Source organism: Schistocerca nitens, chromosome 1, assembly GCF_023898315.1.
Source record: "Schistocerca nitens isolate TAMUIC-IGC-003100 chromosome 1, iqSchNite1.1, whole genome shotgun sequence".
Taxonomy (NCBI): Eukaryota; Metazoa; Arthropoda; class Insecta; order Orthoptera; family Acrididae; genus Schistocerca; species Schistocerca nitens.
In genome coordinates this window covers 23,461,382-23,488,327 of record NC_064614.1, presented here as the reverse complement: position 1 = coordinate 23,488,327, position 26,946 = coordinate 23,461,382, and positions in this window count along the sequence as shown.

Here is a 26,946-nt window from a genome sequence, read left to right as displayed (position 1 = left end):
GCGAGTAATTACAATAATGTTGCTGTGGTTTACCATGATAATAGCTTGTATTTGTGTTTGTACATCGTGGTATGTGTTGTAGTCGTGGTGTGTTTTGTTCTTGTGTGTTTGTCGTGTGCGGTATGTGTGTGTCATACTCGAATGTATTTTGGTTCCTGAACTGTACATTTTGACTGATATTTTCGTTACATTCAGACTGTGGTCGATCGGTGAATTGTGTCATTGGTCCAGTGACGGATTGTACTGCGTCACTGATCAGCTGTTTGTTATTAGTAATGTATTGCGCTACGGAGTCGTGCACAATTGTTGGTAAATTTTCACGTAGGCATCTATCAAAATGTTTGTCTTTGTTCACTACCCAATCATGAAATTCTTTATTAATGTTTTGAAAATGAGCTGTAGCATCAGATTGTAAGATGTCAGTCAGGTGTTGTTCAACATTGTCAAATTTATTCTGTACGTCAGTAATTCGTTTTTCAAGGTTGTCGTGTACTGAAGGATATGTTTGAATTTGTTCAGTAAGAACTTCACACGTGACATTAAGATTTTTTACTTGTGTCTGTAAAAGTGCTACGTCAGTTGTAGTCTTTTCTTGTGTCGTATTAAGCTGGGAAAATTTAGTACTGAGTTCAGTCATCTGTTTGGTCAGTGTGGCGTCTATAAGTTCCACACGTTTACATAAAGTGTCATTACTCGTCTTGAGTGCTATGAGGTCAGAATTAATTTCGTCATTTTGTGTATGTAAGGTTGCCATGTTTTCGGCGTTCTGTTTCATTATCATTTGTAACATGTCGGCAATGTTTACCGTTTGCAACGTCTGTGCCCCCGCCGCGTCATTAGACGTGACGTCATGCATTAACATGGGCTCTGACTGAGACTTTGAAATTTTTGTGGTGGACGGTCTATTGTCAAAATTTCCGTCAACACTTGCGTCAATGTTTGATAAATCGTCACTACCGGTTGCTGTCGTAAAGTCATTTTCTAACATTTGTCTCTCGTCCGAGTCGGATTGTGTCTGAATAGTACGTCTTTGCTGTTCCATTATTGCGTATTGATTTCTAGTCACTACCATGCCACACGTGATTTATGTTTCAAGAAAATATTTGACACTGATTTTAAAATGAAATGCAGTTGAGCACGAATCGCTCGTAGCAACAATGGCTGTCCCGTTAATTTAAAAATATAAACTGAATTTGAGATTATTGGTAATGGCTGCTGGCCATGTTACATCATATCGTACAGAAGTCGGCCATATTGTACACTCGTGTATTGGTATTGTTGGATACGTTATTGTTTAGGAAAAAGTGCTAAGAATGAAATTTGTTACTGAAAACTGTTATGCGCGAAAGAAACACTACAGAATTTACTGAAAAGCTAATACACTGAATTATACGTCTGGTCAAGCCTGCTAATGCAAAGATGCTGCGTCTTACCTTATTTTGCTGGAAGCTTCATTGCGTCTTCCGGCAAAACTTTAGAATTGGAAAATATCTTCAGATTTTCATTATCTCTCATACATTCACGTCCAGGTCCAGAAAGTTGATTTTTGACATGAAACAAAAAGAACAATGTAACAAATGACAAAATAACAAGTCCGACACGCAGTCGCCAATATAAAATAAATAAAAATAAAATGGAATAAAATATTAATGATTAATTATTCTGTATGTATGATGATTGGTTGTAATTGGTATTTGCTTATCTGGAACGTGGACGTTTAATTATTCGGTATCAGACGCTTGACAATGGCTATTTGGAAAAGGCAATGTAACTCGTAGTTGACCGTGAAATAAAACTGAAATAATCGGACTTCGTAATTAAATCGTTTCCAAAGACTGCTGCGGTAGGTACGGATTCATGATCTAATCTCAATATTACAATGATTTGCCAGCCATGCCAATACGTCGTACAGAGGTGATTGTCTACTAAACATAAAAAAGTTACACAGTTAGTTAAATCAGATATATTCAATGAAATAGCCTACAGTTCATAATCCTACTTACTTTTATAAATATAAATTCATTACAGAATCGAGTGCCTAGTGTGGTTGCAACTCGCAGTATTCTTCTATAACATGAAAATATGGCGGTGTGCCAGACAATAAAATAAAATACGTGCTTCTCGCACCACTTCTACCTGAGCTCTCTCTTCTCTTAATCAAACATAAGAGTAACGTAATTATTCTTTTGTCTTTATCAGCGACACAGCGCTGCAGTTGTGTGCCATAGGCTTTATTTATTAGTCACTGATTATTTATTTAATTAATATTTCGCGTTTCCGCGGAAACTCACGCTCGGCATGCAAATGTGCCTTTATACAATGTACCGAAGTCTGTGGTTTGCTTTAAGTACGACGGTCTGTCAACGATTTTCTCCTGTAGCTTTCTTGACAGTTTCCTATCTATACTACGAATATTCTCCATAGGAAGCAGCACTCTCGTATCGGTAGTTTGGTAGTAGTGCTCTATTTTGTAGACTCTATTCGAATTTCTCGTATCAAACAACAGAGACAAGCCGTCAGGTGATGCAACTCTTTGCTGCTGGGGAAAAGGGAGGGGGATGCTTTCTGGAGCCGATTATCGCCGGTGGTGGGTCATGGCGGCATCATATGACCCTGAAAGGAAAAGAGTCCGCCCAGTTTGGACATCTCCAAGTTTTTCAACACCAAAGGGCGAACGTTGTTTTATCTGCAGGAAAAATGATGGTGATAAGTTTTTTTTCACTGTCATGGAATGGTTTACCAGGACTCGAGTGACTTTGCTAACAGCATGACACCGCCTGCAGCTCCTCTGCTGGACCGTGGCCATATATGTTAGCGCCTCTTTTCTCTTTTTCTTTTGAGTCTTCTGACTGATCTGATAAGGACCGCTCCGAATTCCAGTCCTGTGCTAACCTCTTCATCTCAGACTACCACTTGCAACCTACGCTGGATTTATTGAAATCTCTATCTTCCTCTACAGTTTTTACCCTACATAGCTCCCTCTAGTACCACGGAAGTTATTGCCTGATCTTTTAACAGATGTCCTATTCTCGTGTCAGCGTTATCCATTTATTCCCTTCCTCTCCGTTTCTGAGGAGAACCTCCTCATTCCTTACGTTATCAGTCCACCTTCATCTGAAGCATCACATCTCAAGTGCTTCGATTCTCTTCTGTTCCGGGTCTCTCACAGTCCAGGTTTCACTACCATACGATGCTGTGCTGCTCCAAACGTACATTCTCAAAAATATCTTCGTCACATTAAGGCCTATGTTTGAAACTGGCATACTTCCCTTGGCAAGGAATACCCTTTTACCAGTGTTAATCTTCTTCTGATGTCCTCTTTACTCCGTCCACCATGACTTATTTTCCGAACTAGGTAGTAGAATTCCTTAACTTCATCTACTTCGTTATCATCACTCTTGATGTTACGTTTATCGTCTTTTTCGTGTCTGGTACTCCTCATTGCTTTCGTCTTTCTTTGGTTTACTCTCGGTCGATATTCTATACCCATTACACCATTCATGTCATTCAACAGATCCTGTAACTTTTCTTCACTTTCACTGAGTATTGCAACATAATTACCGAATCTTATCATTGATATCCTTTAAATACCTTGAATTTTAATTCCACTCCTGAAGAACCTTACTTTTACTTCCATCACTGCTTCTTCGACGTACAGCCTGAACAGCAAGGGCGAAAGAATACATCCATCTTAAACATTTTCTAATCCGAACACTTCGTTCTTGGTCTTCCACTCTTATTATTCCCTCTTGGCTCTTGCTATATATGACCTGTCTCTCCCTATGGCTTACCACAATTTTCCTAAGGATTTCGAGCATCTTGCACCACTTGACTGTCGAAGGTTTTGTTCAGGTCGACAGTCAAACTGATTGTCGTCTAACACATCCTCAAATTTATTTTCCGTTCCTTTGTATATTATTTTTGTCAGCATCTTGGATGCCTGAACTGTTGTACGGTAATTCTCGCACTTGCCAGCCCTTGCAGATCAAAATGTTCAAATGTGTGTGAAATCTTATGGGACTTAGCTGCCGTCATCAGTTCCTAAGCTTATACACTACTTAACCTAAATTATCCTAAGGACAACCACGCACACTCATGCCCGAGGGAGGACTCGAACCTCCGCCGGGACCAGCCACACAGTCCATGACTGCAGCGCCTTTGACCGCTCGGCTAATCCCGCGCGGCGCAGCCCTTGCAGTCTTCGGAATAGTGGTATTGTTGCCACTTCGTGATTTTAGAAATTCTGATGGAACGATATCTACCACTTCTGCCTTATTTGATCTTAAGTCTTCCAAACGTTTTTGAAAATTGTGATTCTAATACTAGATCACCTACCTCTTTTAAAACGACTCCCGTTTCTTCTTTTGCCACATCACACCTCCTGCATAGAGGCCTTCAGTGTACTGTTTACACTTGTCCGCTCTCTCCTCTGCATTTAACGGTATAGTTTCCATTGCACTCTTAATGTTACCGCCCTCGCTTTTAATGTCACGAGGGTTGTTTTAACCTTTCTACATGTTGAATCAGTCTTTCCAAAAGTCATTTCTTTTTCAATTTCTTCACATTTTCCTTGCAGCCATTTTGTCTTAGCTTCCATACCCTTCCTATTTATTTCCTTCCTCCGCGACTTGTGTATCTGTGTTCCTGAATTTCCCTGAACTTTTTTGTACTTCCTTCTTTCATCGATCAACTGAAGTATTTCTTCTCTTACGCATGGTTTGTTAGCACTTACCTTCTTTGTACCCATGGTTTTCTTTCCAACTTTCGTGATTGCAGCGGCGCTGAGTGGACGCTCTGTTAGAGGCCTTATGTCACTGAGAACGCGGCCCCTCCTGCCGGAGGTTCGAGTCTTCCTTCGGGTATGGCTGTGCATGTTGTTCTTAGCATAAGTTATCTTATATTAGTTTAAGTAGTGTTTAAGTGCAGGGGCCGATGACCTAAGCAGTTTGGTCCCTTAGAAATTCACACGCATTTCGTGATTGCAACTTTTTAGAGATGCCCATACCTCTTCAGTTGAACTACCTACTGAGCTTTTCCTTACCGCAGTTGCCATAGACTTAGAGAACTTCAAACGTATCTCTTTATTACTTAGCACTTCCGTATCCCATTCCTTTGCGCAATGATTCTTCTTGATTAGTTTCTTGAACTTCAGCCAACTGCTTCTGGCTACGCCTAACAATCCAGTACCTGATTTCGGAATCTCTGCCTGAGCATGATGTTCTTTTCCAATTATACCTCCTCTCCTTGTGATTCTTGGACAGAGTATTCGTTACTACTAGCGGAAATTTACTGCAGAATTCTATTAGACTTTCTATTCTCGCGTTCCTAGTACCAAACTCATGTTGTCCAGTAACCATTTATTCTGGTCGGTCCCCAACAATTAAATTCCATTCGTCCATGACTATTAGATTTGCATCTCATTTAACGTACTGAACTACCTGTTCAATGACGTCATATAATGTTCCCATCCCTTCATTGTCAGCTAACGAAATTGGCATGTATACCTGAAATATGGTTGTCATGTTGGTTAGTTGTCGATTCTGACAATAAACGACTGGCAATCCGTGGTCTGGTCAGATGAATACCGATTTCAGCTGGTAAGAGCAGATGGTACGGTTCGAGTGTGGCGCATACCACTAAAAGGATACAAGTTGTCAAGGCGCTGCAGTCTGGAACCGCAAGACCGCTACGGTCGCAGGTTCGAATCCTGCCTCGGGCATGGATGTTTGTGATGTCCTTAGGTTAGTTAGGTTTAACTAGTTCTAAGTTCTAGGGGACTAATGACCTCAGCAGTTGAGTCGCATACTGCTCAGAGCCATTTGAACCATTTTTGATACAAGTTGTCAACAAGGTAGTGTGGTGTTTGCTCCGTAACGGTGTGGAATGTGTTTATTTGGAATGAACTGGATCCTCTGGCCCAACGGAGCATTATCATTGGCGGAATGGTAATGTTCAGCTACCTGGAGACGTTTTGCAGCCATTCATGAACTTCATGTACCCAAGCAACAATGCTCCGAGTCACCGAGTCACAAGTGTCCGCGATTGGGTGAAGAACATTCTGGAAAATTCAAGCGAATGGTTTGGCCACCCAGATCGCCCAGCATAAATACCATATAATATTTATAGGATATAATCAAGATGTCAATTCGTGCACAAAATCTAGCATTAGCATCACTTTTGCAATTATAGAATTCTACGGAGGCAGCATGGCTCACTGTTGCTGCAGCGGACTTCAAAGTCTTGTTGAGTCCCTTTCACGTCGAGTTGCTGCACTACACTGTGAAAAATGAGGCCCGACACAATATTAGGAGGTATTCAATGGCTTCTGACACCTCAGTGGGTGTCACCCGTTCCTGCTGGACGAACTACTCACCAGACTGGAGATATGCTCCAAGCTTGACGTGGCGCCAGCCAAGTTTAAGCATTTTGTGTGACAGAACGGAATACAAGCGTCTAACGTGAGGTGAACTGGTGGATCTAGTCACATTACCTCCCTGTTAACAAGATTTTTATTTCTGGTCACGGCACATTTAGTATTATAACGGTATTCCACATCCAGTGAAAAAGTGCAAAGATTAAGGCAGTTTGTGCCCCAAGCATGTGACAAAATCAGAGCGCAGGCAGCTGTGTTCTCGTGAGTTGTTGAGCCTTTGAGATGGTGGGCAAAATTGTGTCTGAGAGTGAAACGTAAACACATTGATCCCCTCCTGTAATGTCAACCGGCAGATGTTTACCGGAGGACACAATGGCTCATACCTCAGTAATTCGTTTACAGAAATTTTTTTATAATTTTCGCAGAACTATCTACGATATCAAAAGTCATTGGGGATAGTGGCAACAAAATGACTATCTATATTTCGGTGTAGAATGTAGGACACTGGCGATGTAGCATCAGACATTCGGGAAAACAAGATTTACACAGTTCCGAAGATAGCAAGAGCCGACAAATGCGAAATATCCAGTATACTAAAGATTAATATACAGAAGAGTGGACAAGAAAATTGAGGATCTCTTATATGAATTTCGGTTTGGCTTTAGATAAAGGTAAAGGCATTAGAGAGGCCATTTTGACGTTACGATTGATGGTGGATGCAAGAATGAGGAAAAACCAAGACGCGTTCATGGTATTTGCATACCTGGGAAAAAAGTTCGATAGTGTCTAATGGTGCAAGATGCTCGAATTTCTGAGAAAAAATAAAGGTAATCTATAGAGAAATAATATACAATATGTAGAATGCCCAAGAACGAACAGTAAGATTGGGAGACCACGAACGAATGTTAGGATTAAAAATGGTATCGTCTTTCGCCCCTAATGTTCGTCTATACGTCTAAGAAGCAAAGGCGTGAATGCAAGTTCAAAAGCGTAGTTAAAATTCAATGTGAAAGGCTATCAATGACAAGATCCGCCGATAGCATTGCTACCCTCAACGAAAGTGAAGAAAACTTACAGGAAATGTTAAATGGAATGGTCAAGTGAGTATACTATATGAACTGAGAGTAAATCTAAGAAAAATGAAAGTAATGAGTAGTACCAAAAATGAGAACAATGAGAAACTTAACATCAGAATTGGGGATCAGGAAGTAGACGAAGTTAAAGAATTCTGGTAGCAGGGAGGACATAAAAAGCGTACTAACACTGGCACCAAGGGTATTCCTGGCCAAGAGAAGTGTGATACTATCAAAAATAGGCCTTAATGAGAGGAGGATATTTTTGAGAATGTACATTTAGAGCACAGCACTGTATGGTAGCCGCGCGGAATTAGCCGAACGGTCAGTGGCGCTGCAGTCATGGACTGTGCGGCTGATACCGGCGGAGGTTCGAGTCCTCCCTCGGGCATGGGTATGTGTGTTTGTCCTTAGGATAATTTAGGTTAAGTAGTGTTTGTCCTTAGGATAATTTAGGTTAAGTAGTGTGTAAGCTTAGGGACTGATGGTCGGAGCAGTTAATTCCCATAAGATTTCACACATTTGAATATGTGAACATTTTTGAACTGTATGGTAGTGAAACATGGGTTGCAGGAAAACAGGATCAGAAGAGAATCCAAGCTTGTGAAATGTGGAGGTACAGAAGAATATTGGAAATCAGGTGGACTGATAAAGTAAGAAATGAGGAGGTTCTCTGCAGAATCGACGAGCAAAGGAATAAATAGAAAACACTTAAGAGAAGAAGCGTAGAATGGTATCAGGGAATAACTTCCGTGGTATTAGTGGGAACCGTAGAGGGCAAAAACCGTACGCGACGCAGATATTTGCATACATCTAGCAAATAGTTGGTGATATTGAATTTAAGTCCTAATCTGAGGTGAAGAGGCTGGCACAGGAGAGGAACTCGTGGAGGGATGCACCAAACCAGTCTGACAACTAAAAAGAATAAAAAAAGGAATAAGAAATACGAGGGTTGTTTTTTAAGTAAGGGCCGTTTTTATTTTTAGAAAAAGATACAAATACTTTTGTAAAAAACTTTTATTTTCTGATTCTACACACTTTTACCTATTTTTCTACATAGTTGCCTTGTTTATTTAAGCGCTTGTCATACCGTACAACTAAGTTGTTAATTCCCTCTTCAAAGAATTCGGCCGCGTGCTCCGACAGCCAAGAGTTCACGGCCGCTTTCACTTCATCGTCGTCATTGAAGCGCTGCCCGCCAAGATGGTATTTCAGGTACCGGAAAAGGTGAAAATCGCTAGGAGCAAGGTCGGGGCTGTATGGTGCAAGGTCCAAACCTTCCCAGCCAAAAGAATCAATCAAATCCCGAGTCTTTTGAGAGGTGTGAGGCCTAGCGTTATCGTGCAGGAGCAAAACTCCTTTTGTCAGCATGCCGCGCCTTTTGTTTTGAATTGCTCTGCGGAGCTTCTTTAGAGTTGCACAGTAGGCATCTGAGTTGATTGTCGTTCCTCGTGGCATAAAGTCCACTAGCAAAACACCGCGCCGGTCCCAGAACACAGTTGCCATCATCTTGCGCTTTGACCGCGTCTGTTTGGCTTTGACCTTGACGGGTGAGGTTGTGTGTCGCCATTCCATCGATTGTCGCTTGCTTTCGGGAGTGATATGGGATACCCATGTTTCATTTCCAGTGACAATTTGACTCAACATGTCATCCCCTTCTTCCTCGTAACGAATCAAAAAGTCCAATGAAGTGGCAAATCTCTTCCCTTTGTGGTCCTCTGTGAGGAGTCTGGGTACCCACCGACAACACAGTTTCTTAAAGTTTAGGTTTTCATACACAATTTTGTACAAAACCGATCTTGAAACTTGTGGAAATTCCAAAGTAAGAGTGGAAATTGTGAATCTTCTGTCCTCACGAATCTTTGTTTCGACTGCAGCCACCAAATCATCAGTGATCACAGAGGGCCGGTCTGAGCGTTCTTCGTCATGGACGTTCTGACAGCCATTTCTAAACTCTCTAACCCATTGACGCACTTTACCTTTACTCATTGCATTCAAGCCATAAACTTCTGTTAACTGACGATGAATTTCTGCAGCTGATAGGCTTCTCGCGGTCAAAAAACGTATCACTGACCGTATATCACACGAGGCGGGCGATTCAATAATCGTAAACATTATAAAGTAGCTCAGCGATGCGTACACGTCAGCTACAGAGCTGCAACTTGCATCAGTGTGAACGGGAAGGATGCCGGCAAGTGGCGCGGTGGCTTGTTGCGACGCCCGCGCTAACTACGGGAGTATACGCGCGAACGGCCCTTACTTAAAAAACAACCCTCGTAACCTCTACGAGACCTTGGTATTCTTCATATTTTTGTTGCTTTCTACCTGTAATTACGACTGATACCACTGTAAAAGTGCCTCCTTTAGCAGTAAAGTGGAAGTGAATGATTCGGATCGGACTAGCAAGCTTCATAATAGCATTCTCTGCATTGCTGGGAAGAAAGATGTACGCGATCGGCACAGCAGAAACGACATGCGGCTATCTTCGTGTAACAATATGAGTATGCCGAGCCCCGTAGGGTAGGCATTACGCACGTACTATAACAGCGTGCACTGGTAAATCCCGATATATAACTATGGCAGAGTTTAGAGGTGGAGGAACAGCCGTATATTGCTAGGAATGTGGTGCGGCAAACGATAAACCGCGCATACAGAAACATATCGCAAAAGAGCAAACAACAGCAACAGTTCGTAAATCGACCTCTAGCAGTGCAGCTGGTAACACGATGGTGCAAGAGTGCGGGTGGCAGCTTCCACAGCGGAAGCTGATCTACATAAGAGGCATCGGTGACGACCTGATCAGCCCTCTTACAGTGTTTGCACGTGGTATTTTCATTTACCGCCATGTAAAGTCATCAGCTGATGAGAGCCAATTATAAATGATTCAGTTAAGTAAGAGTATGAATCAAAAAGTAACGATTGACTCTAAATAATAAAAAACGTGAGGTCATCCACATGAGTACTAAAAGAATTCCGCTAAATTTCGGTTACCGATAAACCACACAAATACAAAGGCTATAAATCCTACTAAGTACTTAGGGATGTAGGTTGCAGTAGGTACTGGGAGATGAAGAAGCTTGCACAGGATAGAGTAGCATGGAGAGCTGCATCAAACCAGTCTCAGGACTGAAGACCACAACAACAACAACTTAGGGATTACAGTTAGAATAATTAAATTGGAAAGATCGCATTGGCAATGTAATGGGTAGGGCAAACCAATGACAGCGATGAATTGGTAGAACTCTTAGACAGCTCAACAGCTCTACTAAAGAGGCTGCTTACACCACATTCGTCAGCCCTCTTCTGGAGTATTGCTGTGCCTTATAGGATCCGCATGAGATCAGCCTGACGGAGGACATCGAAAAAGTTGAAAGATGGGCAGCTTGTTTTGTATCGTTACGAAATAAGGGAGAGAGTGCCATGGAAATGACGCGTGAATTGGGGTAACAATCTTGATCCCAAAGCGTTTTTCGGTGCGGTAGGATTTTCCCGTGAAATTTCAATGACCAACTTTCTCCTCCGATTGTGAAAATAATCTGTTGGCGCCCACCTACATAGGGGGAATGATCATCACAATAAAATAAGAGAAACTGAGAGCTGTCACAGAAAATTTAACGGCTCGTGTTTCTCGTGCGCTGTTCGATAGTGGAACGGTAGAGAACTAGCGTGAAGGTGGTTCGATGAACCCTCTACCAGGCACTTACGATCGCAGAGTAATCATGAAGCTGTAGATGTAGATGTAGCGTTTCAAAGTTCTTCAGGGTATCGAGTACGCTAAATATGACTGTAGTAGATGATCATCTCTTCGACTCTGCGGTATTCTGGTCTTTGTTGATCATGACTGGAAGTTAGGGAGTATATTTTTGATTCTATAATAAAATGAAACACTTGTAGCTGTCCTCTTGATGGTATTTTCCTACAACGCAACCAGAGTCGGTGCCACAGTACACAAACCTCAGGCCTGCTAGCGTAAGCAGTAATCGTGGCACCATTGACTTGCCAGTCATGCAAACACAAAGACAGATTAAAAGCAGAATAAGAACCAAGAACAAAATTATATACCAGAATTTATAGCAACCATTTCGTGAAAATTAACTGATACATCCTTCGTCACATACTTAAAACAGAATTATGTATCGTACAACATAGTGAATCTCCACTCTATATGTTGCACAAATACACTATTTCATAATAAAATGATTAATTAAATATTGGTCAGTTATATGATGCAGCTAAAACGCCAAATTCTGAAGTAACCTATAGCTCTGCAAAAGGAACTGTAGAAATTGTAGACTTATGAAAGCAACTACAACAATAAATAAACCAAAGAAACTTGAATCTATCTACGAGTAGTCCTTGCCAAAGGACAGCGTCAACAACATCTACAGATCAATACAGGTGAAACTATCGGCAGTATGGTATAAATATAACTGCTCGCATATGTCACATAGAAGTTATAAAATTCTGAGGTGAAAACTGTATATGGACACATTTATGCCATATGCATGATATGAATTACCGACGTCATGTCAAATGACCAAATGCAGAAAACCAGCTTTGTCATGCCATACATAGAATATGCAAAACCGAAGATAATATTGCATGTGTTATGACGTAGGTGAGTTTCTACATTTGGTCTTTTGACACGCACTGGACATTCATTTTATTAATCAAATAACATAATTATGCACCTCAGCATTTTTTAACTTTGGCATGACATATGGATATATTTATATTGTCATTTTGATAGCTTTACCTTTATTGGCACTTTTTTTTTTACGCTGTCCTTCTTCAAGCACTGCATGTACATGGATGTATATGAAGTGTGATAATAAAGTAATGAGACTGATTTTCTTTGCAAGGTGTGGCAACCTTGCAGGCTTGTGTAGGCACAATATCTTTGACCTTGGTCAATAAGTTGCTTCTAGTCTAAGCAGCACATCGATGCTGCTGCTCGGTTGTGAGTTGTGCTGTAATAAGTTAACACGAGTTTGTGTCTCTCGTCACGGAAAGAGAACCGCATAATATTGTGCAACGGTAAATTCGGTGAAAACGCGATGACAACTTACGGTAAGCTTCAGAAGGCTTTTGGAGAGAGTTTATGTCAAGAGCTCAAGTTTTTCGTTGGCATAGAATGTTAAGTGAAGGCAGAACGAATGTTGAAGATGAAGACTGCAGTGGCCGACCATCAACCTCACAGATGGATGTCAACTTGGCCAGGGTGCGTGAACTTGTATGATCTGATCGAAGATTACCCGTAACAATGATTACAGAAGAACTGAACATCAATCGAGAAACGGTTCCTGTAGTTATAACTGAATATTTTGGCATGAGAAAGATTTGTGCAAAAATGGTCCCCAAAAATTTCACGCCACAACAGCGGGAAACACGAAAAAATATGGCAGCCGATCTATTAGAGCAAACGGAAATCAATCCAAAATTGTTAAGCCATGATATCACATGATGAAAGTTTTTTTTTCAGTACGATCCAGAGACAAAACGCCAAAGTTTGTAATGGTACTCAAAGGGATCACCCAGACCAGAAAAAGCTAGCATGTCAAAGTCAAAAGTGTGCTTCTTTGATTCCAAAGGAATTGTTCATAAAGAGTGGTTGCTTTCAGGACGAACAATTAACCAATATTAGTACAAAGAAATTTTAGAAAGACTTCGTAAAATGATTTCTTCGTGTCTCTGTCAACATTGCTAATAATTGGGTTCTGCATCACGGTAATGCTCTGTCAGTAGAGCAATTTTTAACCTCAAAACAAATGTCAGTACTACCACAGCCACATTGTTCACCAGATATCGCTCCATGCGACTTTTTTCTATTTCCAAGAGTTGAAACGGTGGTAAAGGGACACCATTTTCAAACAACACAAGATGTCCAAAAAGCTGTGACGAGGGCCTTGGAGGATATTACAGAAGATGAGTTCCAGAAATGTTACCGTCAATGGCAGAAGCGCTGGAAAAAGTGTGTGCAATCAGAAGGAAACTACTTTGAAGGGGACAACACTAAACTTGACTAAAGGAGTAAGCAAATTTTTTTTTACATCAGTCTCATTACTATATTGTCGCACTTCGTATTTCTTTGGTTTCCATATTTCTAACGTTGTTGTACTTACTTTCATGCGTCTATCATTTTACACATTTGTTTTTTAAGACTGGTAGGTTACTTCAGGATCTCGTAGTTCAGCATACCATCTAACTGAGAAATTTTTGATCATGGGGCATTTAATTAATAATGTTATTAAAACATTATAGAGTGGAATTTCGTTATGGTATACTACAGGGTGTTACAAAAAGGTACGGCCAAACTTTCAGGAAACATTCCTCACACACAAATAAAGAAAAGATGTTATGTGGACATGTGTCCGGAAACGCTTACTTTCCATGTTAGAGCTCATTTTATTACTTCTCTTCAAATCACATTAATCATGGAATGGAAACACACAGCAACAGAACGTACCAGCGTGACATCAAACACTTTGCTACAGGAAATGTTCAAAATGTCCTCCGTTAGCGAGGATACATGCATCCACCCTCCGTCGCATGGAATCCCTGATGCGCTGATGCAGCCCTGGAGAATGGCGTATTGTATCATAGCCGTCCACAATACGACCACGAAGAGTCTCTACATTTGGTACCGGGGTTGCGTAGACAAGAGCTTTCAAATGCCCCCATAAATGGAAGTCAAGAGGGTTGAGGTCAGGAGAGCGTGGAGGACATGGAATTGGTCCGCCTCTACCAATCCATCGGTCACCGAATCTGTTGTTGAGAAGTGTACGAACATGATATCATGATAACGTGCTCCATTGAGCGTAGGTGGAAGAACATGGGGCCCTATCAAGACATCACCAACAATGCCTGCCCAAACGTTCACTGAAAATCTGTGTTGATGACGTGATTGCACAATTGCGTGCGGATTCTCGTCAGCCCACACATGTTGATTGTGAAAATTTACAATTTGATCACGTTGGAATGAAGCCTCATCCGTAAAGAGAACATTTGCACTGAAATGAGGATTGACACATTGTTGGATGAACCATTCGCAGAAGTGTACCCGTGGAGGCCAATCAGCTGCTGATAGTGCCTGCACACGCTGTACATGGTACGGAAACAATTGGTTCTCCCGTAGAACTCTCCATACAGTGACGTGGTCAACGTTACCTTGTACAGCAGCAACCTCTCTGACGCTGACATTAGGGTTATCGTCAACTCCACGAAGAATTGCCTCGTCCATTGCAGGCGTCCTCGTCGTTCCAGGTCTTCCCCAGTCGCGAGTCATAGGCTGGAATGTTCCGTGCTCCCTAATACGCCGATCAATTGCTTCGAACGTCTTCCTGTCGGGACACCTTCGTTCTGGAAATTTGTCTCGATACAAACGTTTCGCGCCACGGCTAATGCCCCGTGCTAATCCATACTTCAAATGGGCATCTGCCAACTCCGCATTTGTAAACATTGCACTGACTGCAAAACCACGTTCGTGATGAGCACTTACCTGTTGATGCTACGTACTGATGTTGTTGATGCTAGTACTGTAGAGCAATGAGTCGCATGTCAACACAAGCACCGACGTCAACATTACCTTCCTTCAATTGGGCCAACTGGCGGTGGATCGAGGAAGTACAGTACATACTGACGAAACTAAAATGAGCTCTAACATGGAAATTAAGCGTCTCCGGACACATGTCCACATAACATCTTTTCTTTATTTGTGTGCGAGGAATGTTTCCTGAAAGTTCGACCGTACCTTTTTGTAACACCCTGTATATATAATTCTATTTTAGGTATGTGACAGTGTCTGTAAGAGTTGGTTTTCATCGAATAATTTGCTTACATAAATTCATTTATACAGTATTGTCCTTGACTCTTACTCTGTTTTGAACTGCTTTTGTATTTGGATAGTTGGTAAGTTAATGATGGTATCATTACTGTTTGTGCATACAGGTCTCAAGATCATGTATTGAGTTACGGAAATTGGTTGCAATATAGTAAAATAGCAACAAAACAACGGATGCAAGAGTTTCATTTAATTACATGAGTGAATGGACGAAGTCCTGCGGAACGTCAGTCACAAGAACGGAAATAAAAAAAGTATTTTAGATTTGTAAAGCGTGAAATACGACCATCGAGTATCTTTGCACTGCTACAGGGAACAGGCGCAAACGTTTTCTCAGTCGTCTGCTTATTTAGCTCCAGTGAAAAGAATCCACCTCTCTGGGCTACATGCTTATTCGCTGAACCTTAGTTTAACCTGTAGAGTTTTGTTTTATGTACAGAAAACATTTTATATTCTTTCCGTTCGTCATCAGCTATTTTACTGCCAAGAAAGCAAAACTCGTCTACCGCTTGTAATGTCTCATTTCGTGATCTAATCATCAAGCGTCATCTGATTTAATTCAACTACATTCCATTACCCTTGGTTTACTTTTATTCATATTCACCTTATAATCTCTTTTCAGCAATCTGTCCCTCCATCAGCTCTTCCAAGTCCTTTGTTGTTTCTGGCAGAATTGCACTGACATCTCCTTAACTAAATGGCGTTTCTCTTCCCTTTCTAAACGTTAACGTCCTCTACAAATATCTTCTTGGTCTTCTTTATTGCATGACCAGTGTACGAAGTAAATGATGTCACATATAGTCCACAGATCTGTTTAACACCCTTCCTCAACCACTGCTTTCTTTTCATGTCATTCGACTTTTATAATTACAGTCTGGTATTTGTACATGTTCTGGATAACGTTTCGCTCCCTGTATTTTATGCCTCCTACCTTCTGAAGTTGGAGTAGCGCGTTCTAGTCAACATTTTCTATTATTTTCTCTTAATTTATAAATTCTATAAACATAGATTTATCTTTATTTAGCGTATTTTTTGAATTACGTCCTAATGTCGTTACCATTTCACATGTTGCTACATATGTCCGGAACCGACACTCATCTTCCACGAGGTAGATTTCTGCCAATTTTTCATTTTTTCTTTTGTGATATTCACACCTGCCTTCTTTGGAATTCCATTTCTTAGATCCCTCTTGATGTCTGAGGATATTTCCCCTGTCTGTCAAGTCCTGCATACATAGCAGAATAGTTTCTTAATGGCTGACTCACCCAAGGACCTCAATAATTCTGAAGACATGTCGTCTACAACAGGGGACTTGTCTTAACCTAGGTCTTTCAGATTCGTTATATTCTACTCGTAGTATCGTATTTCCCATCTCATCTTCATCTACTTTCTCTTCCTTTCGTACATTTTTTTCCCTGGTACAGTCCTTCTACATAGTCCTTCCACCTTCCAGATTTTCCATCCTTATTTAGAACTGGTTTGCCAACTGTGCTCTTGACAGTCATGCAACTGCTCTTTCTACAAAGGTTTCTTTAATTTTCCTGTACATGTCATCCACATTTCTACAAGTTACGCATGCTTCTACATTATTGTGTTTCTTGTTTAGCTGTTTCTGCTTCGTCATTTTGCACTTCCTGCCAACCTCATTTCTTAGACTTCTGTAGAGTCTTTTGCCATTTTCTGTCCTTTAAGAAACAGGAAAAGAAGTTGCGCAAATTATTGTAAACAGTAAGCAGAAAAATTTCAGCGAGTTCGAATGGGACAGAAATAATTCCTGGGGGGGAGGGGGGACGAAATATCTGAACGTGATATTTCAGGTCACAAAATGGTTTCTGATGCTTCTGCCGTGAAACTTTAAATAAAAGTGGCAAAAAATAAAACAATAACCGATAGCGGTCTACGGAAACGTGGGATTACTGCAATTGTATCTACATTTACAATAACAGACCATACAGAACAGCGGAAGTTAGGAATTCTAGTAAAGGCTGCTGAAATCAGTATCGACAAACAAAGCGAGACTCATCTTAAACAACAACACACAACCGCACAGAGTTCCATGACCAAGTTCAGGAAACGAAGTAGCAGGTCTATTCAGTAGCAGTTCTGTTCGAGTACTGGAGTGTGGCTGGTGTGGCCGTGCGGTTCTAGGGGCTTCAGTTTGAAGCGCGTGACCGCTACGGTCGCAGGTTCGAATCCTGACACGGGCATGGATGTGTGTGATGTCCTTAGGTTAGTTAGGTTTAAGTAGTTCTAAGTTCTAAGGGACTGATGCCCACAGATGTTAAGTCCCATAGTGCTCAGAGCCACTTGAACCATTTTGAACTGGAGTGCCAAGGTTGGGATTATATGTACTGTAGAGGTAGGTCTAGCAAACGTTCCTATGCGACGTGTTTGCAGAGGCCCTTGCAGCCGGTAGCACAACTGTGACACGGCCACTCCCCAACTTTCTCTTCACACTGCTGGAGTGGCAGGATATTTGTGATAATTGTGGCTCCAGCTGCTGGTTGGCGTCATCGGATGTGAATCTGTCCAAGTCGAAGACAGGAAGTGGTCTGTACTTACATGAATGTCCGGTAATACACCACACGATGTCCGGCAGTAGGTTCATTCCCAACTAGATTAATTTACCCACTCAATTTTCCCTCCGCTCCTTGCCTTTCCATTCCCAGACTGTATACAGGGAGAAATATTGTGGGTAAAAGTGAATAAAATCTCGATTTTTTCTAATTTAACAATCACAATCATTACGCCAGCGCAGCTTGTTGTAGGTTGGTACATGGGATTTTGGAACTTAATTATTAAGGCTGTGCAAGACGCATACTGCTGTACTTGTAGTCGCTCCCTAGTGGTGGATTCAGCGTTTCTGTGGCACTCTCATTTGGTCTAAACTAAGTCAGAATAAAGGAGACAAATATTTATGACGACGAAGATTATACCTAAATGGAACGCTTTTCCTGGTTCTACAGTAGGCATATTAACTTAAAACATTAACCATTCCCGTTTGCGTGTTACCCCGACGAAAAAGTGACGTTACTAATGCCTGACTAACGCGCTTTTATTGGCTGTCGAGATCACTTGCTCTGCACTCTGACTGGCTTTCAAAAGCACACCACACAACGCAAACTTGATTACAGTGCCTGTGAGCCATCGTTCCTCATTCGGTTGAGTTCGTATTTATAAGTGTGTATTACTATGCAGTTTACATGAAATACCGCATTAAAGACACCTCGAAAACGCGTTGTTTTTTTCTATACAGTACGTGCCAAGAAGCGCTATACCTGTAAATGAAACATCTACCTTCCTCTTGGAAAGGTCTGAAATATTTTAATTCCTGTGTTTTTGGTTTGGCATGTTTTGGCACCTAGTTGTGTAATGCACCTTTTTTCGCATTCCCTCCTTGTTTCGTTAAGGGCACACCGGCATTCCACGTCTTGAACATGAGTTTCTACGTGTCTGTGGCTCGAAATGTTCCTGGACTGCCTATGTCGACAGTAGATATGCAGGTTGTTACAAATTTGTTGAATGTTCTGAGAGGTGGTAGTAACCATCAAAATAAGACAAGAAGTCCAGCAAACATGGGATCTAATATGCAGAGCTAAAGAGGTATGAGGACTTGTGCATCTTCGCTACTGTCAAGCACATCTATTGATCAAGTACTCATAGCTTTTTTGGAGGAGAACTTTAGTGGAAATTTTTTTCTTTTTTAGGCCCACACTAGCTGCTGATAAGATGTGGAAGGCAGAAAGACTGCAGCAGAACAAATGTTTCACAGAAACGAAGCAAAACAACTGCTTTTTGCTTTTAAGCTATTAATTGTAGGGCCCACGTTTATTGGACTTCTGATACGCCCGTTAAAGCCACTGGACAGAACAGGTAATTAGAACTGTGGAAAGGGACGAATAGGTTGGGGTCAAGAATGAGATTTTCACTCTGCAGCGGAGTGTGCGCTGATATGAAACTTCCTGGCAGATTAAAACTGTGTTCCGAACCGAGACTCGAACTCGGGACCTTTGACTTTCGTGGGCAAGTGCTCTACCAACTGAGCTACCCAAGCACGACTCACGCCCCGTCCTCATAGCTTCACTTCTGCCAGGATCTCGTCTCCTACCTTCCAAACTTTACAGAAGCTCTCCTGCGAACCTAGCAGAACTATCACTCCTGAAAGAAAGGATATAGCGGAGACATGGCTTAGCCAAGCCTGGGGGATGTTTCCAGAATGAGATATTCACTCTGCAGCGGAGTGTGCGCTGATATGAAACTTCCTGGCAGGTTAAAACTGTGTGCCGGACCGAGACTCGAACTCGGGACCTTTGCCTTTCGCGGGCAAGTGCTCTACCTTGCACTTTGCCTTTCGCGGGCAAGTGCAAGGTAGAGCACTTGCCCGCGAAAGGCAAAGGTCCCGAGTTCGAGTCTCGGTCCGGCACACAGTCTTAATCTGCCAGGAAGTTTCAGGTTCTGGTCAGTTCCACCTTCCAATTGTAATTTATTGTAATTTAATAACACTTTTACAACCAAAGCGGCACATAGCCGTTCCTTTACCGAATGCAACTCCTTCACGGCTGAAGGCCTCCAAACAAGAAATCTTTACAAATCAACAAGATAAATATCCAATTAAGATAGCAATAAAATAATTCAAAAAACGAACATCACATAAGGTTTATAGAACGAACATATGCAAGGTATAATACAAATGGTTGAAGGCCACAATTAAGTTTCAAAGTTTTAGAACATATTACCATAGACTTTTAAAGGCAGAAGGTCACAATGTTTAAGCTTGAAAGATAAATTTAAGAAATAGTTTTACAAAATTTTTAAGGAAAGGAAAAATAACCATAAGCCTTAAATTTTAAGTAGCTTAAAACAGATAATTAAACACCGGTGGCACTCAGAAGCTTCCATGGAGGTCGGTCTGCCCTCGTTCACTTAGGCGACACAGGTGGTGAGCTCAACTACGATTGATCCGTCGGAACCCAACCAGGGGACAGCCACGGACCGACCGACAAACGACTTGATTGCCACCAATCGGTACATGAGAATTCAAACACAAAATATTACGTTCATGATTATTCACAATCACATACGTACGAGGGCAGTACAATAAGTAATGCAACACATTTTTTTTCTCGGCCAATTTTGGTTGAAAAAACCGGAAATTTCTTGTGGAATATTTTCAAACATTCCCGCTTCGTCTCGTATGGTTTCATTGACTTCCGACAGGTGGCAGCGCTGTACGGAACTGTTAAAATGGCGTCTGTAACGGATGTGCGTTGCAAACAACGGGCAGTGATCGAGTTTCTTTTGGCGGAAAACCAGGGCATCTCAGATATTCATAGGCGCTTGCAGAATGTCGACGGTGATCTGGCAGTGGACAAAAGCACGGTGAGTCGTTGGGCAAAGCGTGTGTCATCATCGCCGCAAGGTCAAGCAAGACTGTCTGATCTCCCGCGTGCGGGCCGGCCGTGTACAGCTGTGACTCCTGCAATGGCGGAGCGTGCGAACACACTCGTTCGAGATGATCGACGGATCACCATCAAACAACTCAGTGCTCAACTTGACATCTCTGTTGGTAGTGCTGTCACAATTGTTCACCAGTTGGGATATTCAAAGGTTTCTTCCCGCTGGGTCCCTCGCTGCCTAACCAGACACCATAAAGAGCAAAGGAGAACAATCTGTGCGGAATTGCTTGCTCGTCATGTGGCTGAGGGTGACAATTTCTTGTCAAAGATTGTTACAGGCGATGAAACATGGGTTCATCACTTCGAACCTGAAACACAACGGCAATCAATGGAGTGGTGCCACACCCACTCCCCTACCAAGAAAAAGTTTAAAGCCATACCCTCAGCCGGTAAAGTCATGGTTACAGTCTTCTGGGACGCTGAAGGGGTTATTCTGTTCGATGTCCTTCCCCATGGTCAAGCGATCAACTCTGAAGTGTATTGTGCTACTCTTCAGAAATTGAAAAAACGACTTCAGCGTGTTCGTAGGCACAATAATCGGAACGAACTTCTCCTTCTTCATGACAACGTAAGACCTCATACAAGTCTTCGCACCCGAGAGCAGCTCACAAAACTTCAGTGGACTGTTCTTCCTCATGCACCCTACAGCACCGATCTCGCACCGTCGGATTTCCATATGTTTGGCCCAATGAAGGACGCAATCCGTGGGACGCACTACGCGGATGATGAAGAAGTTATTGATGCAGTACGACGTTGGCTCCGACATCGACCAGTGGAATGGTACCGTGCAGGCATACAGGCCCTCATTTCAAGGTGGCGTAAGGCAGTAGCATTGAATGGAGATTACGTTGAAAAATGGTGTTGTGTAGCTAAAAGTTTGGGGAATAACCTGGTGTATTTCAATGCTGAATAAAACAACCCCTGTTTCAGAAAAAAAATGTGTTGCATTACTTATTGAACAGCCCTCGTATATGGATTGCGCTGTCAGCACTACTCACCATGTCGGACAGAAACAGCAGGTGAGGAAAAGACACTGCCTGAAATTACGTTAGTGGCCAGGCAGGTAACCAGAACACTTACAGCCATAAGGCAGAAAATTCTGTAGGTGCACTCGAATTGTGGTCAACCAATATAGTTAATTCCACCACAAGGCGCCTAAATTTCAGAAATACAAACACTCGGTGTTGCTCACAGGAAACCCCCCCCCCCCCCCCAACAGCGAACCACCGAAACGAACTACCACAACATGAATGGACGTGGCTTAGGTAGTTGAAACCACTACTCAACTTTGACGTCCTGGGTCGGTGAACCACGAAGCTGGTAGCGATCGCACACCTCCACACACGCTCCGACACTGAACAGAGACCGGCAGCGGACCCAGCCGACAGCACCGCGCGAAGATAACTTCCCTAGTCCGCACCAACCGACCGACTTCCTGGTCCGTCCGCGACCGCTGCTCCGTCGCGACTGCACCGCTGGTCCGCTTCCCACTCTCTTCCAGATACACGACGGCGGAAATACTGGCTCTGACCCAACCATCCAGAGGAAACACTCCTTCTGGCTAGGAGATATCCATGCATCAAGAAAGGACCGACCCAAGTCCCAAAAGGTGGTAATTAAAGGAGCCCACAAGCGCTCAGAGAACCAGTTGCACGTCACCCGATGAGACGACCGATCTCTCAGAGCTAGTACGCCGACAACATTTAAAATAATCGTCAGTGGAACTGACGCCAAATACACACCCAACCTGACAAACACTTGCACGAAGACCTGAACGATACAACAGCAACTAAGCATGCACGAAGAGGAATCTGGAGTCGATGCACACACACACAGCCGACTCATGAACGATCGGCGAGCCAAAACGCTTCGTCCAGTAGGACGACCGACCGACGATCAACCAAGGCCGTGGCCCGGCTCAACTGATGCGTGGCGGCAATGGTCGGGCGGGCCATGTCGACGCAGACCTCACTGCTCCACCCCGACTGCCCTGGTGCCGCATTGCAAATCCCCGACTGGCAGGTCCGGACTGCGCTCGAGAGACTCTACAACTCATTGGCAGCCCGAATTCGCGATCCGAACTCTCTACCCGGAACTCTCTATCCGAACTGCCTCCCGACAGACAACGAGCAGGAAGTAATAGCAGTATATCAAAGATACTACGAGAGGGGATATATAGATACGCGTTGCTAACGCCGCTCACGGTCATACAAAGCAGTAACGCAGTGCCAGTAGTAATTTAACTTTATTAGTGGAAGCACGTTAAGGACATGGTGTAAAATGCATGATGGTGGGAACACCAGCCACACACGGCTCAACTTGCTTTCCTTGATTTTATCATTACCACCACATCTGAAATTATTCCACACTTTTTAATCACCCTGTATATGCGGCATGATCACAGATAATTTTCCTCCAACTTCGGAGTGACAGACTTGGGTTTAATTGTTCCGAAACATAAATTCTGTCGTGTCGTCTGGTACAGTGGATCTTAACATGTGTGAAACAATCTGTATTCTGTGTGTACTCATGTGCCAGTTAAACGCATTGCGTGAATAATATGCTCCGGTCGTACGGATATGTTTAAGTTAGGTATCTGCTCTTTTGGGTTCAGCGCCCATTTCAAATCACCTGTTAAAGTCACTTGCTGGCGAATCTGCTTCAAAAAGTTTAATTTTTTCCATCTTAAATCAATATTTAGAGTTTTATGAACAAAATGGTAGTCAAATGAATAGATTCGGACATCGGGAACATCTTGAAAAAAAAATTTTAATATATGTAGGTATGCGGCAACGACCGTGTTTCCGTTGCGATCGGATTTCAAATGGCGTCATTATTATTTTGCCACTTCGAAAAGATACACCGCGTAATCGTATTCTGAGTTGGCAGCCCTGTTAGCACACACTGTCTCCGATACTCCTTCGTTTTGCTTTGTATACCTGTGGTTTTCGAGAGTTGTTTGTGTTCAAACTTCTGAACGCTGTTGAATTGTTGGAGCTGTGTCATTCTCGGAAGTAGTTGTGCCTCCAAAAAAGTGTTTTGGAACGGGAAAACGTACGTTTTATGGGGGCTTACTTCGTTAGAAAGTAGAGGCTCTGTAATTACATCCACAAACTAACTGGATGTTATGTGGACTCCGCAAAGTGACTCACGACATAAGCTAAAATGTTTGAGTACCCAGTACCCAGAGTGACATTTCTATAAAATATGATCCAAAACACTGCAACGGAATGTGTTTCCATAATTCCTGAAGTGAGTGCTTTATGTTCGCTTCTAAAGGATGCTGCTGTGTGTGAGCCTTGTGGAAAAGGTGGTATTAAAATCGTCAAAGATTTTGAAGGCAGGAAAGGTTTGCTAGTAAGTTACAAGTGTTTTGTGATTTCTGTGGGTAACTAAAACTGGGTATTCTTCTGTATTGTGCAAAGGAAGAGTTTATAATACAAAAATTAGACTTGAATATGGAATGAGTTTAATTGGGAAGGGTAGAAAGGCAGCTCAAACATTTTGTGCTCTAATGAATTTGCAGCCACCTACAAGATTTGAAGTACACACAGTTACTTCGTGAAAGTCTTGCTCAAGTGAGTGTTGTGTCAATGAAGGAAGCAGTAGAAGAAACTGTGTTATGCCCGCGCGGAGCAGCCGCACGGTTAGAGGCACCACGTCACTGACCGCACGGCCCCTCCCGTCGGAGGTTCGCGTCCTCCCTCGGGCATGGATATGTGTGTTGTTCTTAGCATAAGGTAGTTTAAGTAGTGTGTAAGTCTATGGACCGATGACCTCAGCAGTTTAGTCCCTTAGAAATTCACACACATTTGAACATTTGAAACTGTGTTATGCAATGAAGGTGACACTGATATAGCTGCAGCCTTTGATGGGACATGGCAGAAGCGTGGTCACCTATCATTGAATGGTGTTGTCACCGCAACATCCCTAGAAAATGGAAAGGTGATTGACGTAGAACGTATGACACTGCCATGGTTGCAAAGGAAATAATTAGGAACATGTTTGTTTCAGAATTTTTCTGGGTACAGTGGTGGATTGAAATCAAAGGGAGTTCTCAGAATATTTCAAAGGTCAGAACATAATTATGGTGAATGGTATGTGAAGTACCTTGGAAACGGAAACTCCAAAGGGTTTGCAAATGTGTTGGAAAATATGCCTTATGGAAAAACTGTAAAAACTGAAAGTTAGAGTGTGTTGGTCATGTGCAAAAGTTAATAATACATATGAAGGGGTAAAAGCTCAGTGATGACATACCAATTGGTGGTCGGGGTCGTCATACTAAGGAAGAGATTGACAAACTGCAGATCTATTGTGGTTTAGCCATAAGAAGGAATCGAGACGATATTGAGGCCATGAAGAAAGCAGTTTGGGCTACCTTTTTCCATAAAGCTTCTCGGATGACCATTCACAGCATGCTCTCTGTGACAGTGGTGTAGACACATGGTGTGGGTATAAAAAATCGGCAGCAAACTGCGAGACTTATGCACACCATCACTCCCTGTCATTTGAGGTATTGGAAGCAATGAAGTCCATGTACAGGGACGTAAGTGACACTGAACTATAGTCAAGGTGCTTACATGAAAAGACACAAAATGTAAATGAATGTTTCAACCATGCGATATGGGAACACCTGCCTAAAACTGTGTTTGTTGGTTTAGATACCACGAGATTAGGTGTATTAGATGCAGTTATTTGCTTTAATGATGTGGCAGTTAGCACATGTGGAGGTTTAGAGTTGTTGGGACTAGCTCCTGGATTCAATATGAGACAATCACTGATGGCAATTGATTCCCTGTGACTGGCGGAAGGCGAAAAATGGGTTCTTGAGCCGACTAAAGAGGCCAGAATAGCAAAGAGGAACAAGAGAAGGAAGAGATAGGATGAAGAACACACAAACCAAGAATATTATGCAACTGAAGGGTTTTAAGAACAACAGAGGTGAGTAATAGATGAAATGTACCTTTAAATCGAATTTCCCAAGAATCAAATTTTCTGGCATGTTTATTTTATGCAAAAAAAACTATTTGAGATAGAGGTCTGAAGTTTTTTGTGGTATTTCAGGCTACCATTAGGAGAAAAGTAGACTACAGACACCAGCTTACTATCACCAGGATGAAAAAATGCCCTTATTAATTATAAAAAATTACCTTAATTGTGACTGTCTAATTTGTATATTTATAGTATAAAAACTATTGCTTGAAATCATTTGATTATAGTCTACTCTTTAGACAATAATGTCGAAAATGTGTGCACAAAATTATAAGCATCTAAGATAAGTAGTTAATAAGTCTATGGACTTCAAACAGAGTCCGGCAGGAAAAATTTTAAATTACTGACCGACATAAATGTTTATATAATAAAGTTTATATCAAAGCTATTCTGATTATTCTCATCCCAAAATATTCATCCTTAAAACAATTTCATTGTGCTAAAGTTTCTTTGTATTCAGAGTTCACATTATGTAGTTAGACTCTTATAAACTTTATGAAAATTATTACTGCTTTTCCAGCTGTTCACTGGCAAGTTACCTTAATATGATATGGTCACGGTTACAAAAAGTGGGACTTTTTCGCTCATAAAAAAACTCTGACCTGCTTGGCCGACTGAAAATTCCTGATGGTGCACACATAGTGATTATACGCGAGTGGTTGGCAGTGACAGAGCCCACTCTGCTGTTTGGTAGTTTTCCTATGTCTGTCGCTATAATCTCTTCTCTCATTAAAAAGCCAGTCACTGAATCTCTCGGCTCTCCCATGGATTACTGATGGAGCTGTACCCAGTTATTTGTTCCAACTCAGTGGTAGCTACTTTTTGAAGTAACACAATGTCTATATCTGCAGCATATGACTGATCTTTTAGATTGCGTGGTTTCAAATAACATCGGATCGTATTTATATTTGAAGTTACAATTTTATATGTTTGAGGCTGGCTCATGTTGCTAGGTACATGTAGAAAGTTAACGTTCCTTATTTGGGAGTCAGTTCAACGTAGGTTCACGTTCAGAAATCGGTGGCTCCTTGAAACTCTCTTTCGTATTTGCGTGCTGCTCTGTTTGGAATGACCATGATGATTCCTCACTTTCAGGGATCGGAGCCACGTCAGATTTCAAAGCCGTCTCTTACATTTCCTCTGCCTAGTTCCCTGTTCGCGTGGTCTGATAAGAAGTGTGTTCTGTTCCTTCTTTTCTTTTTTTTTTTAATT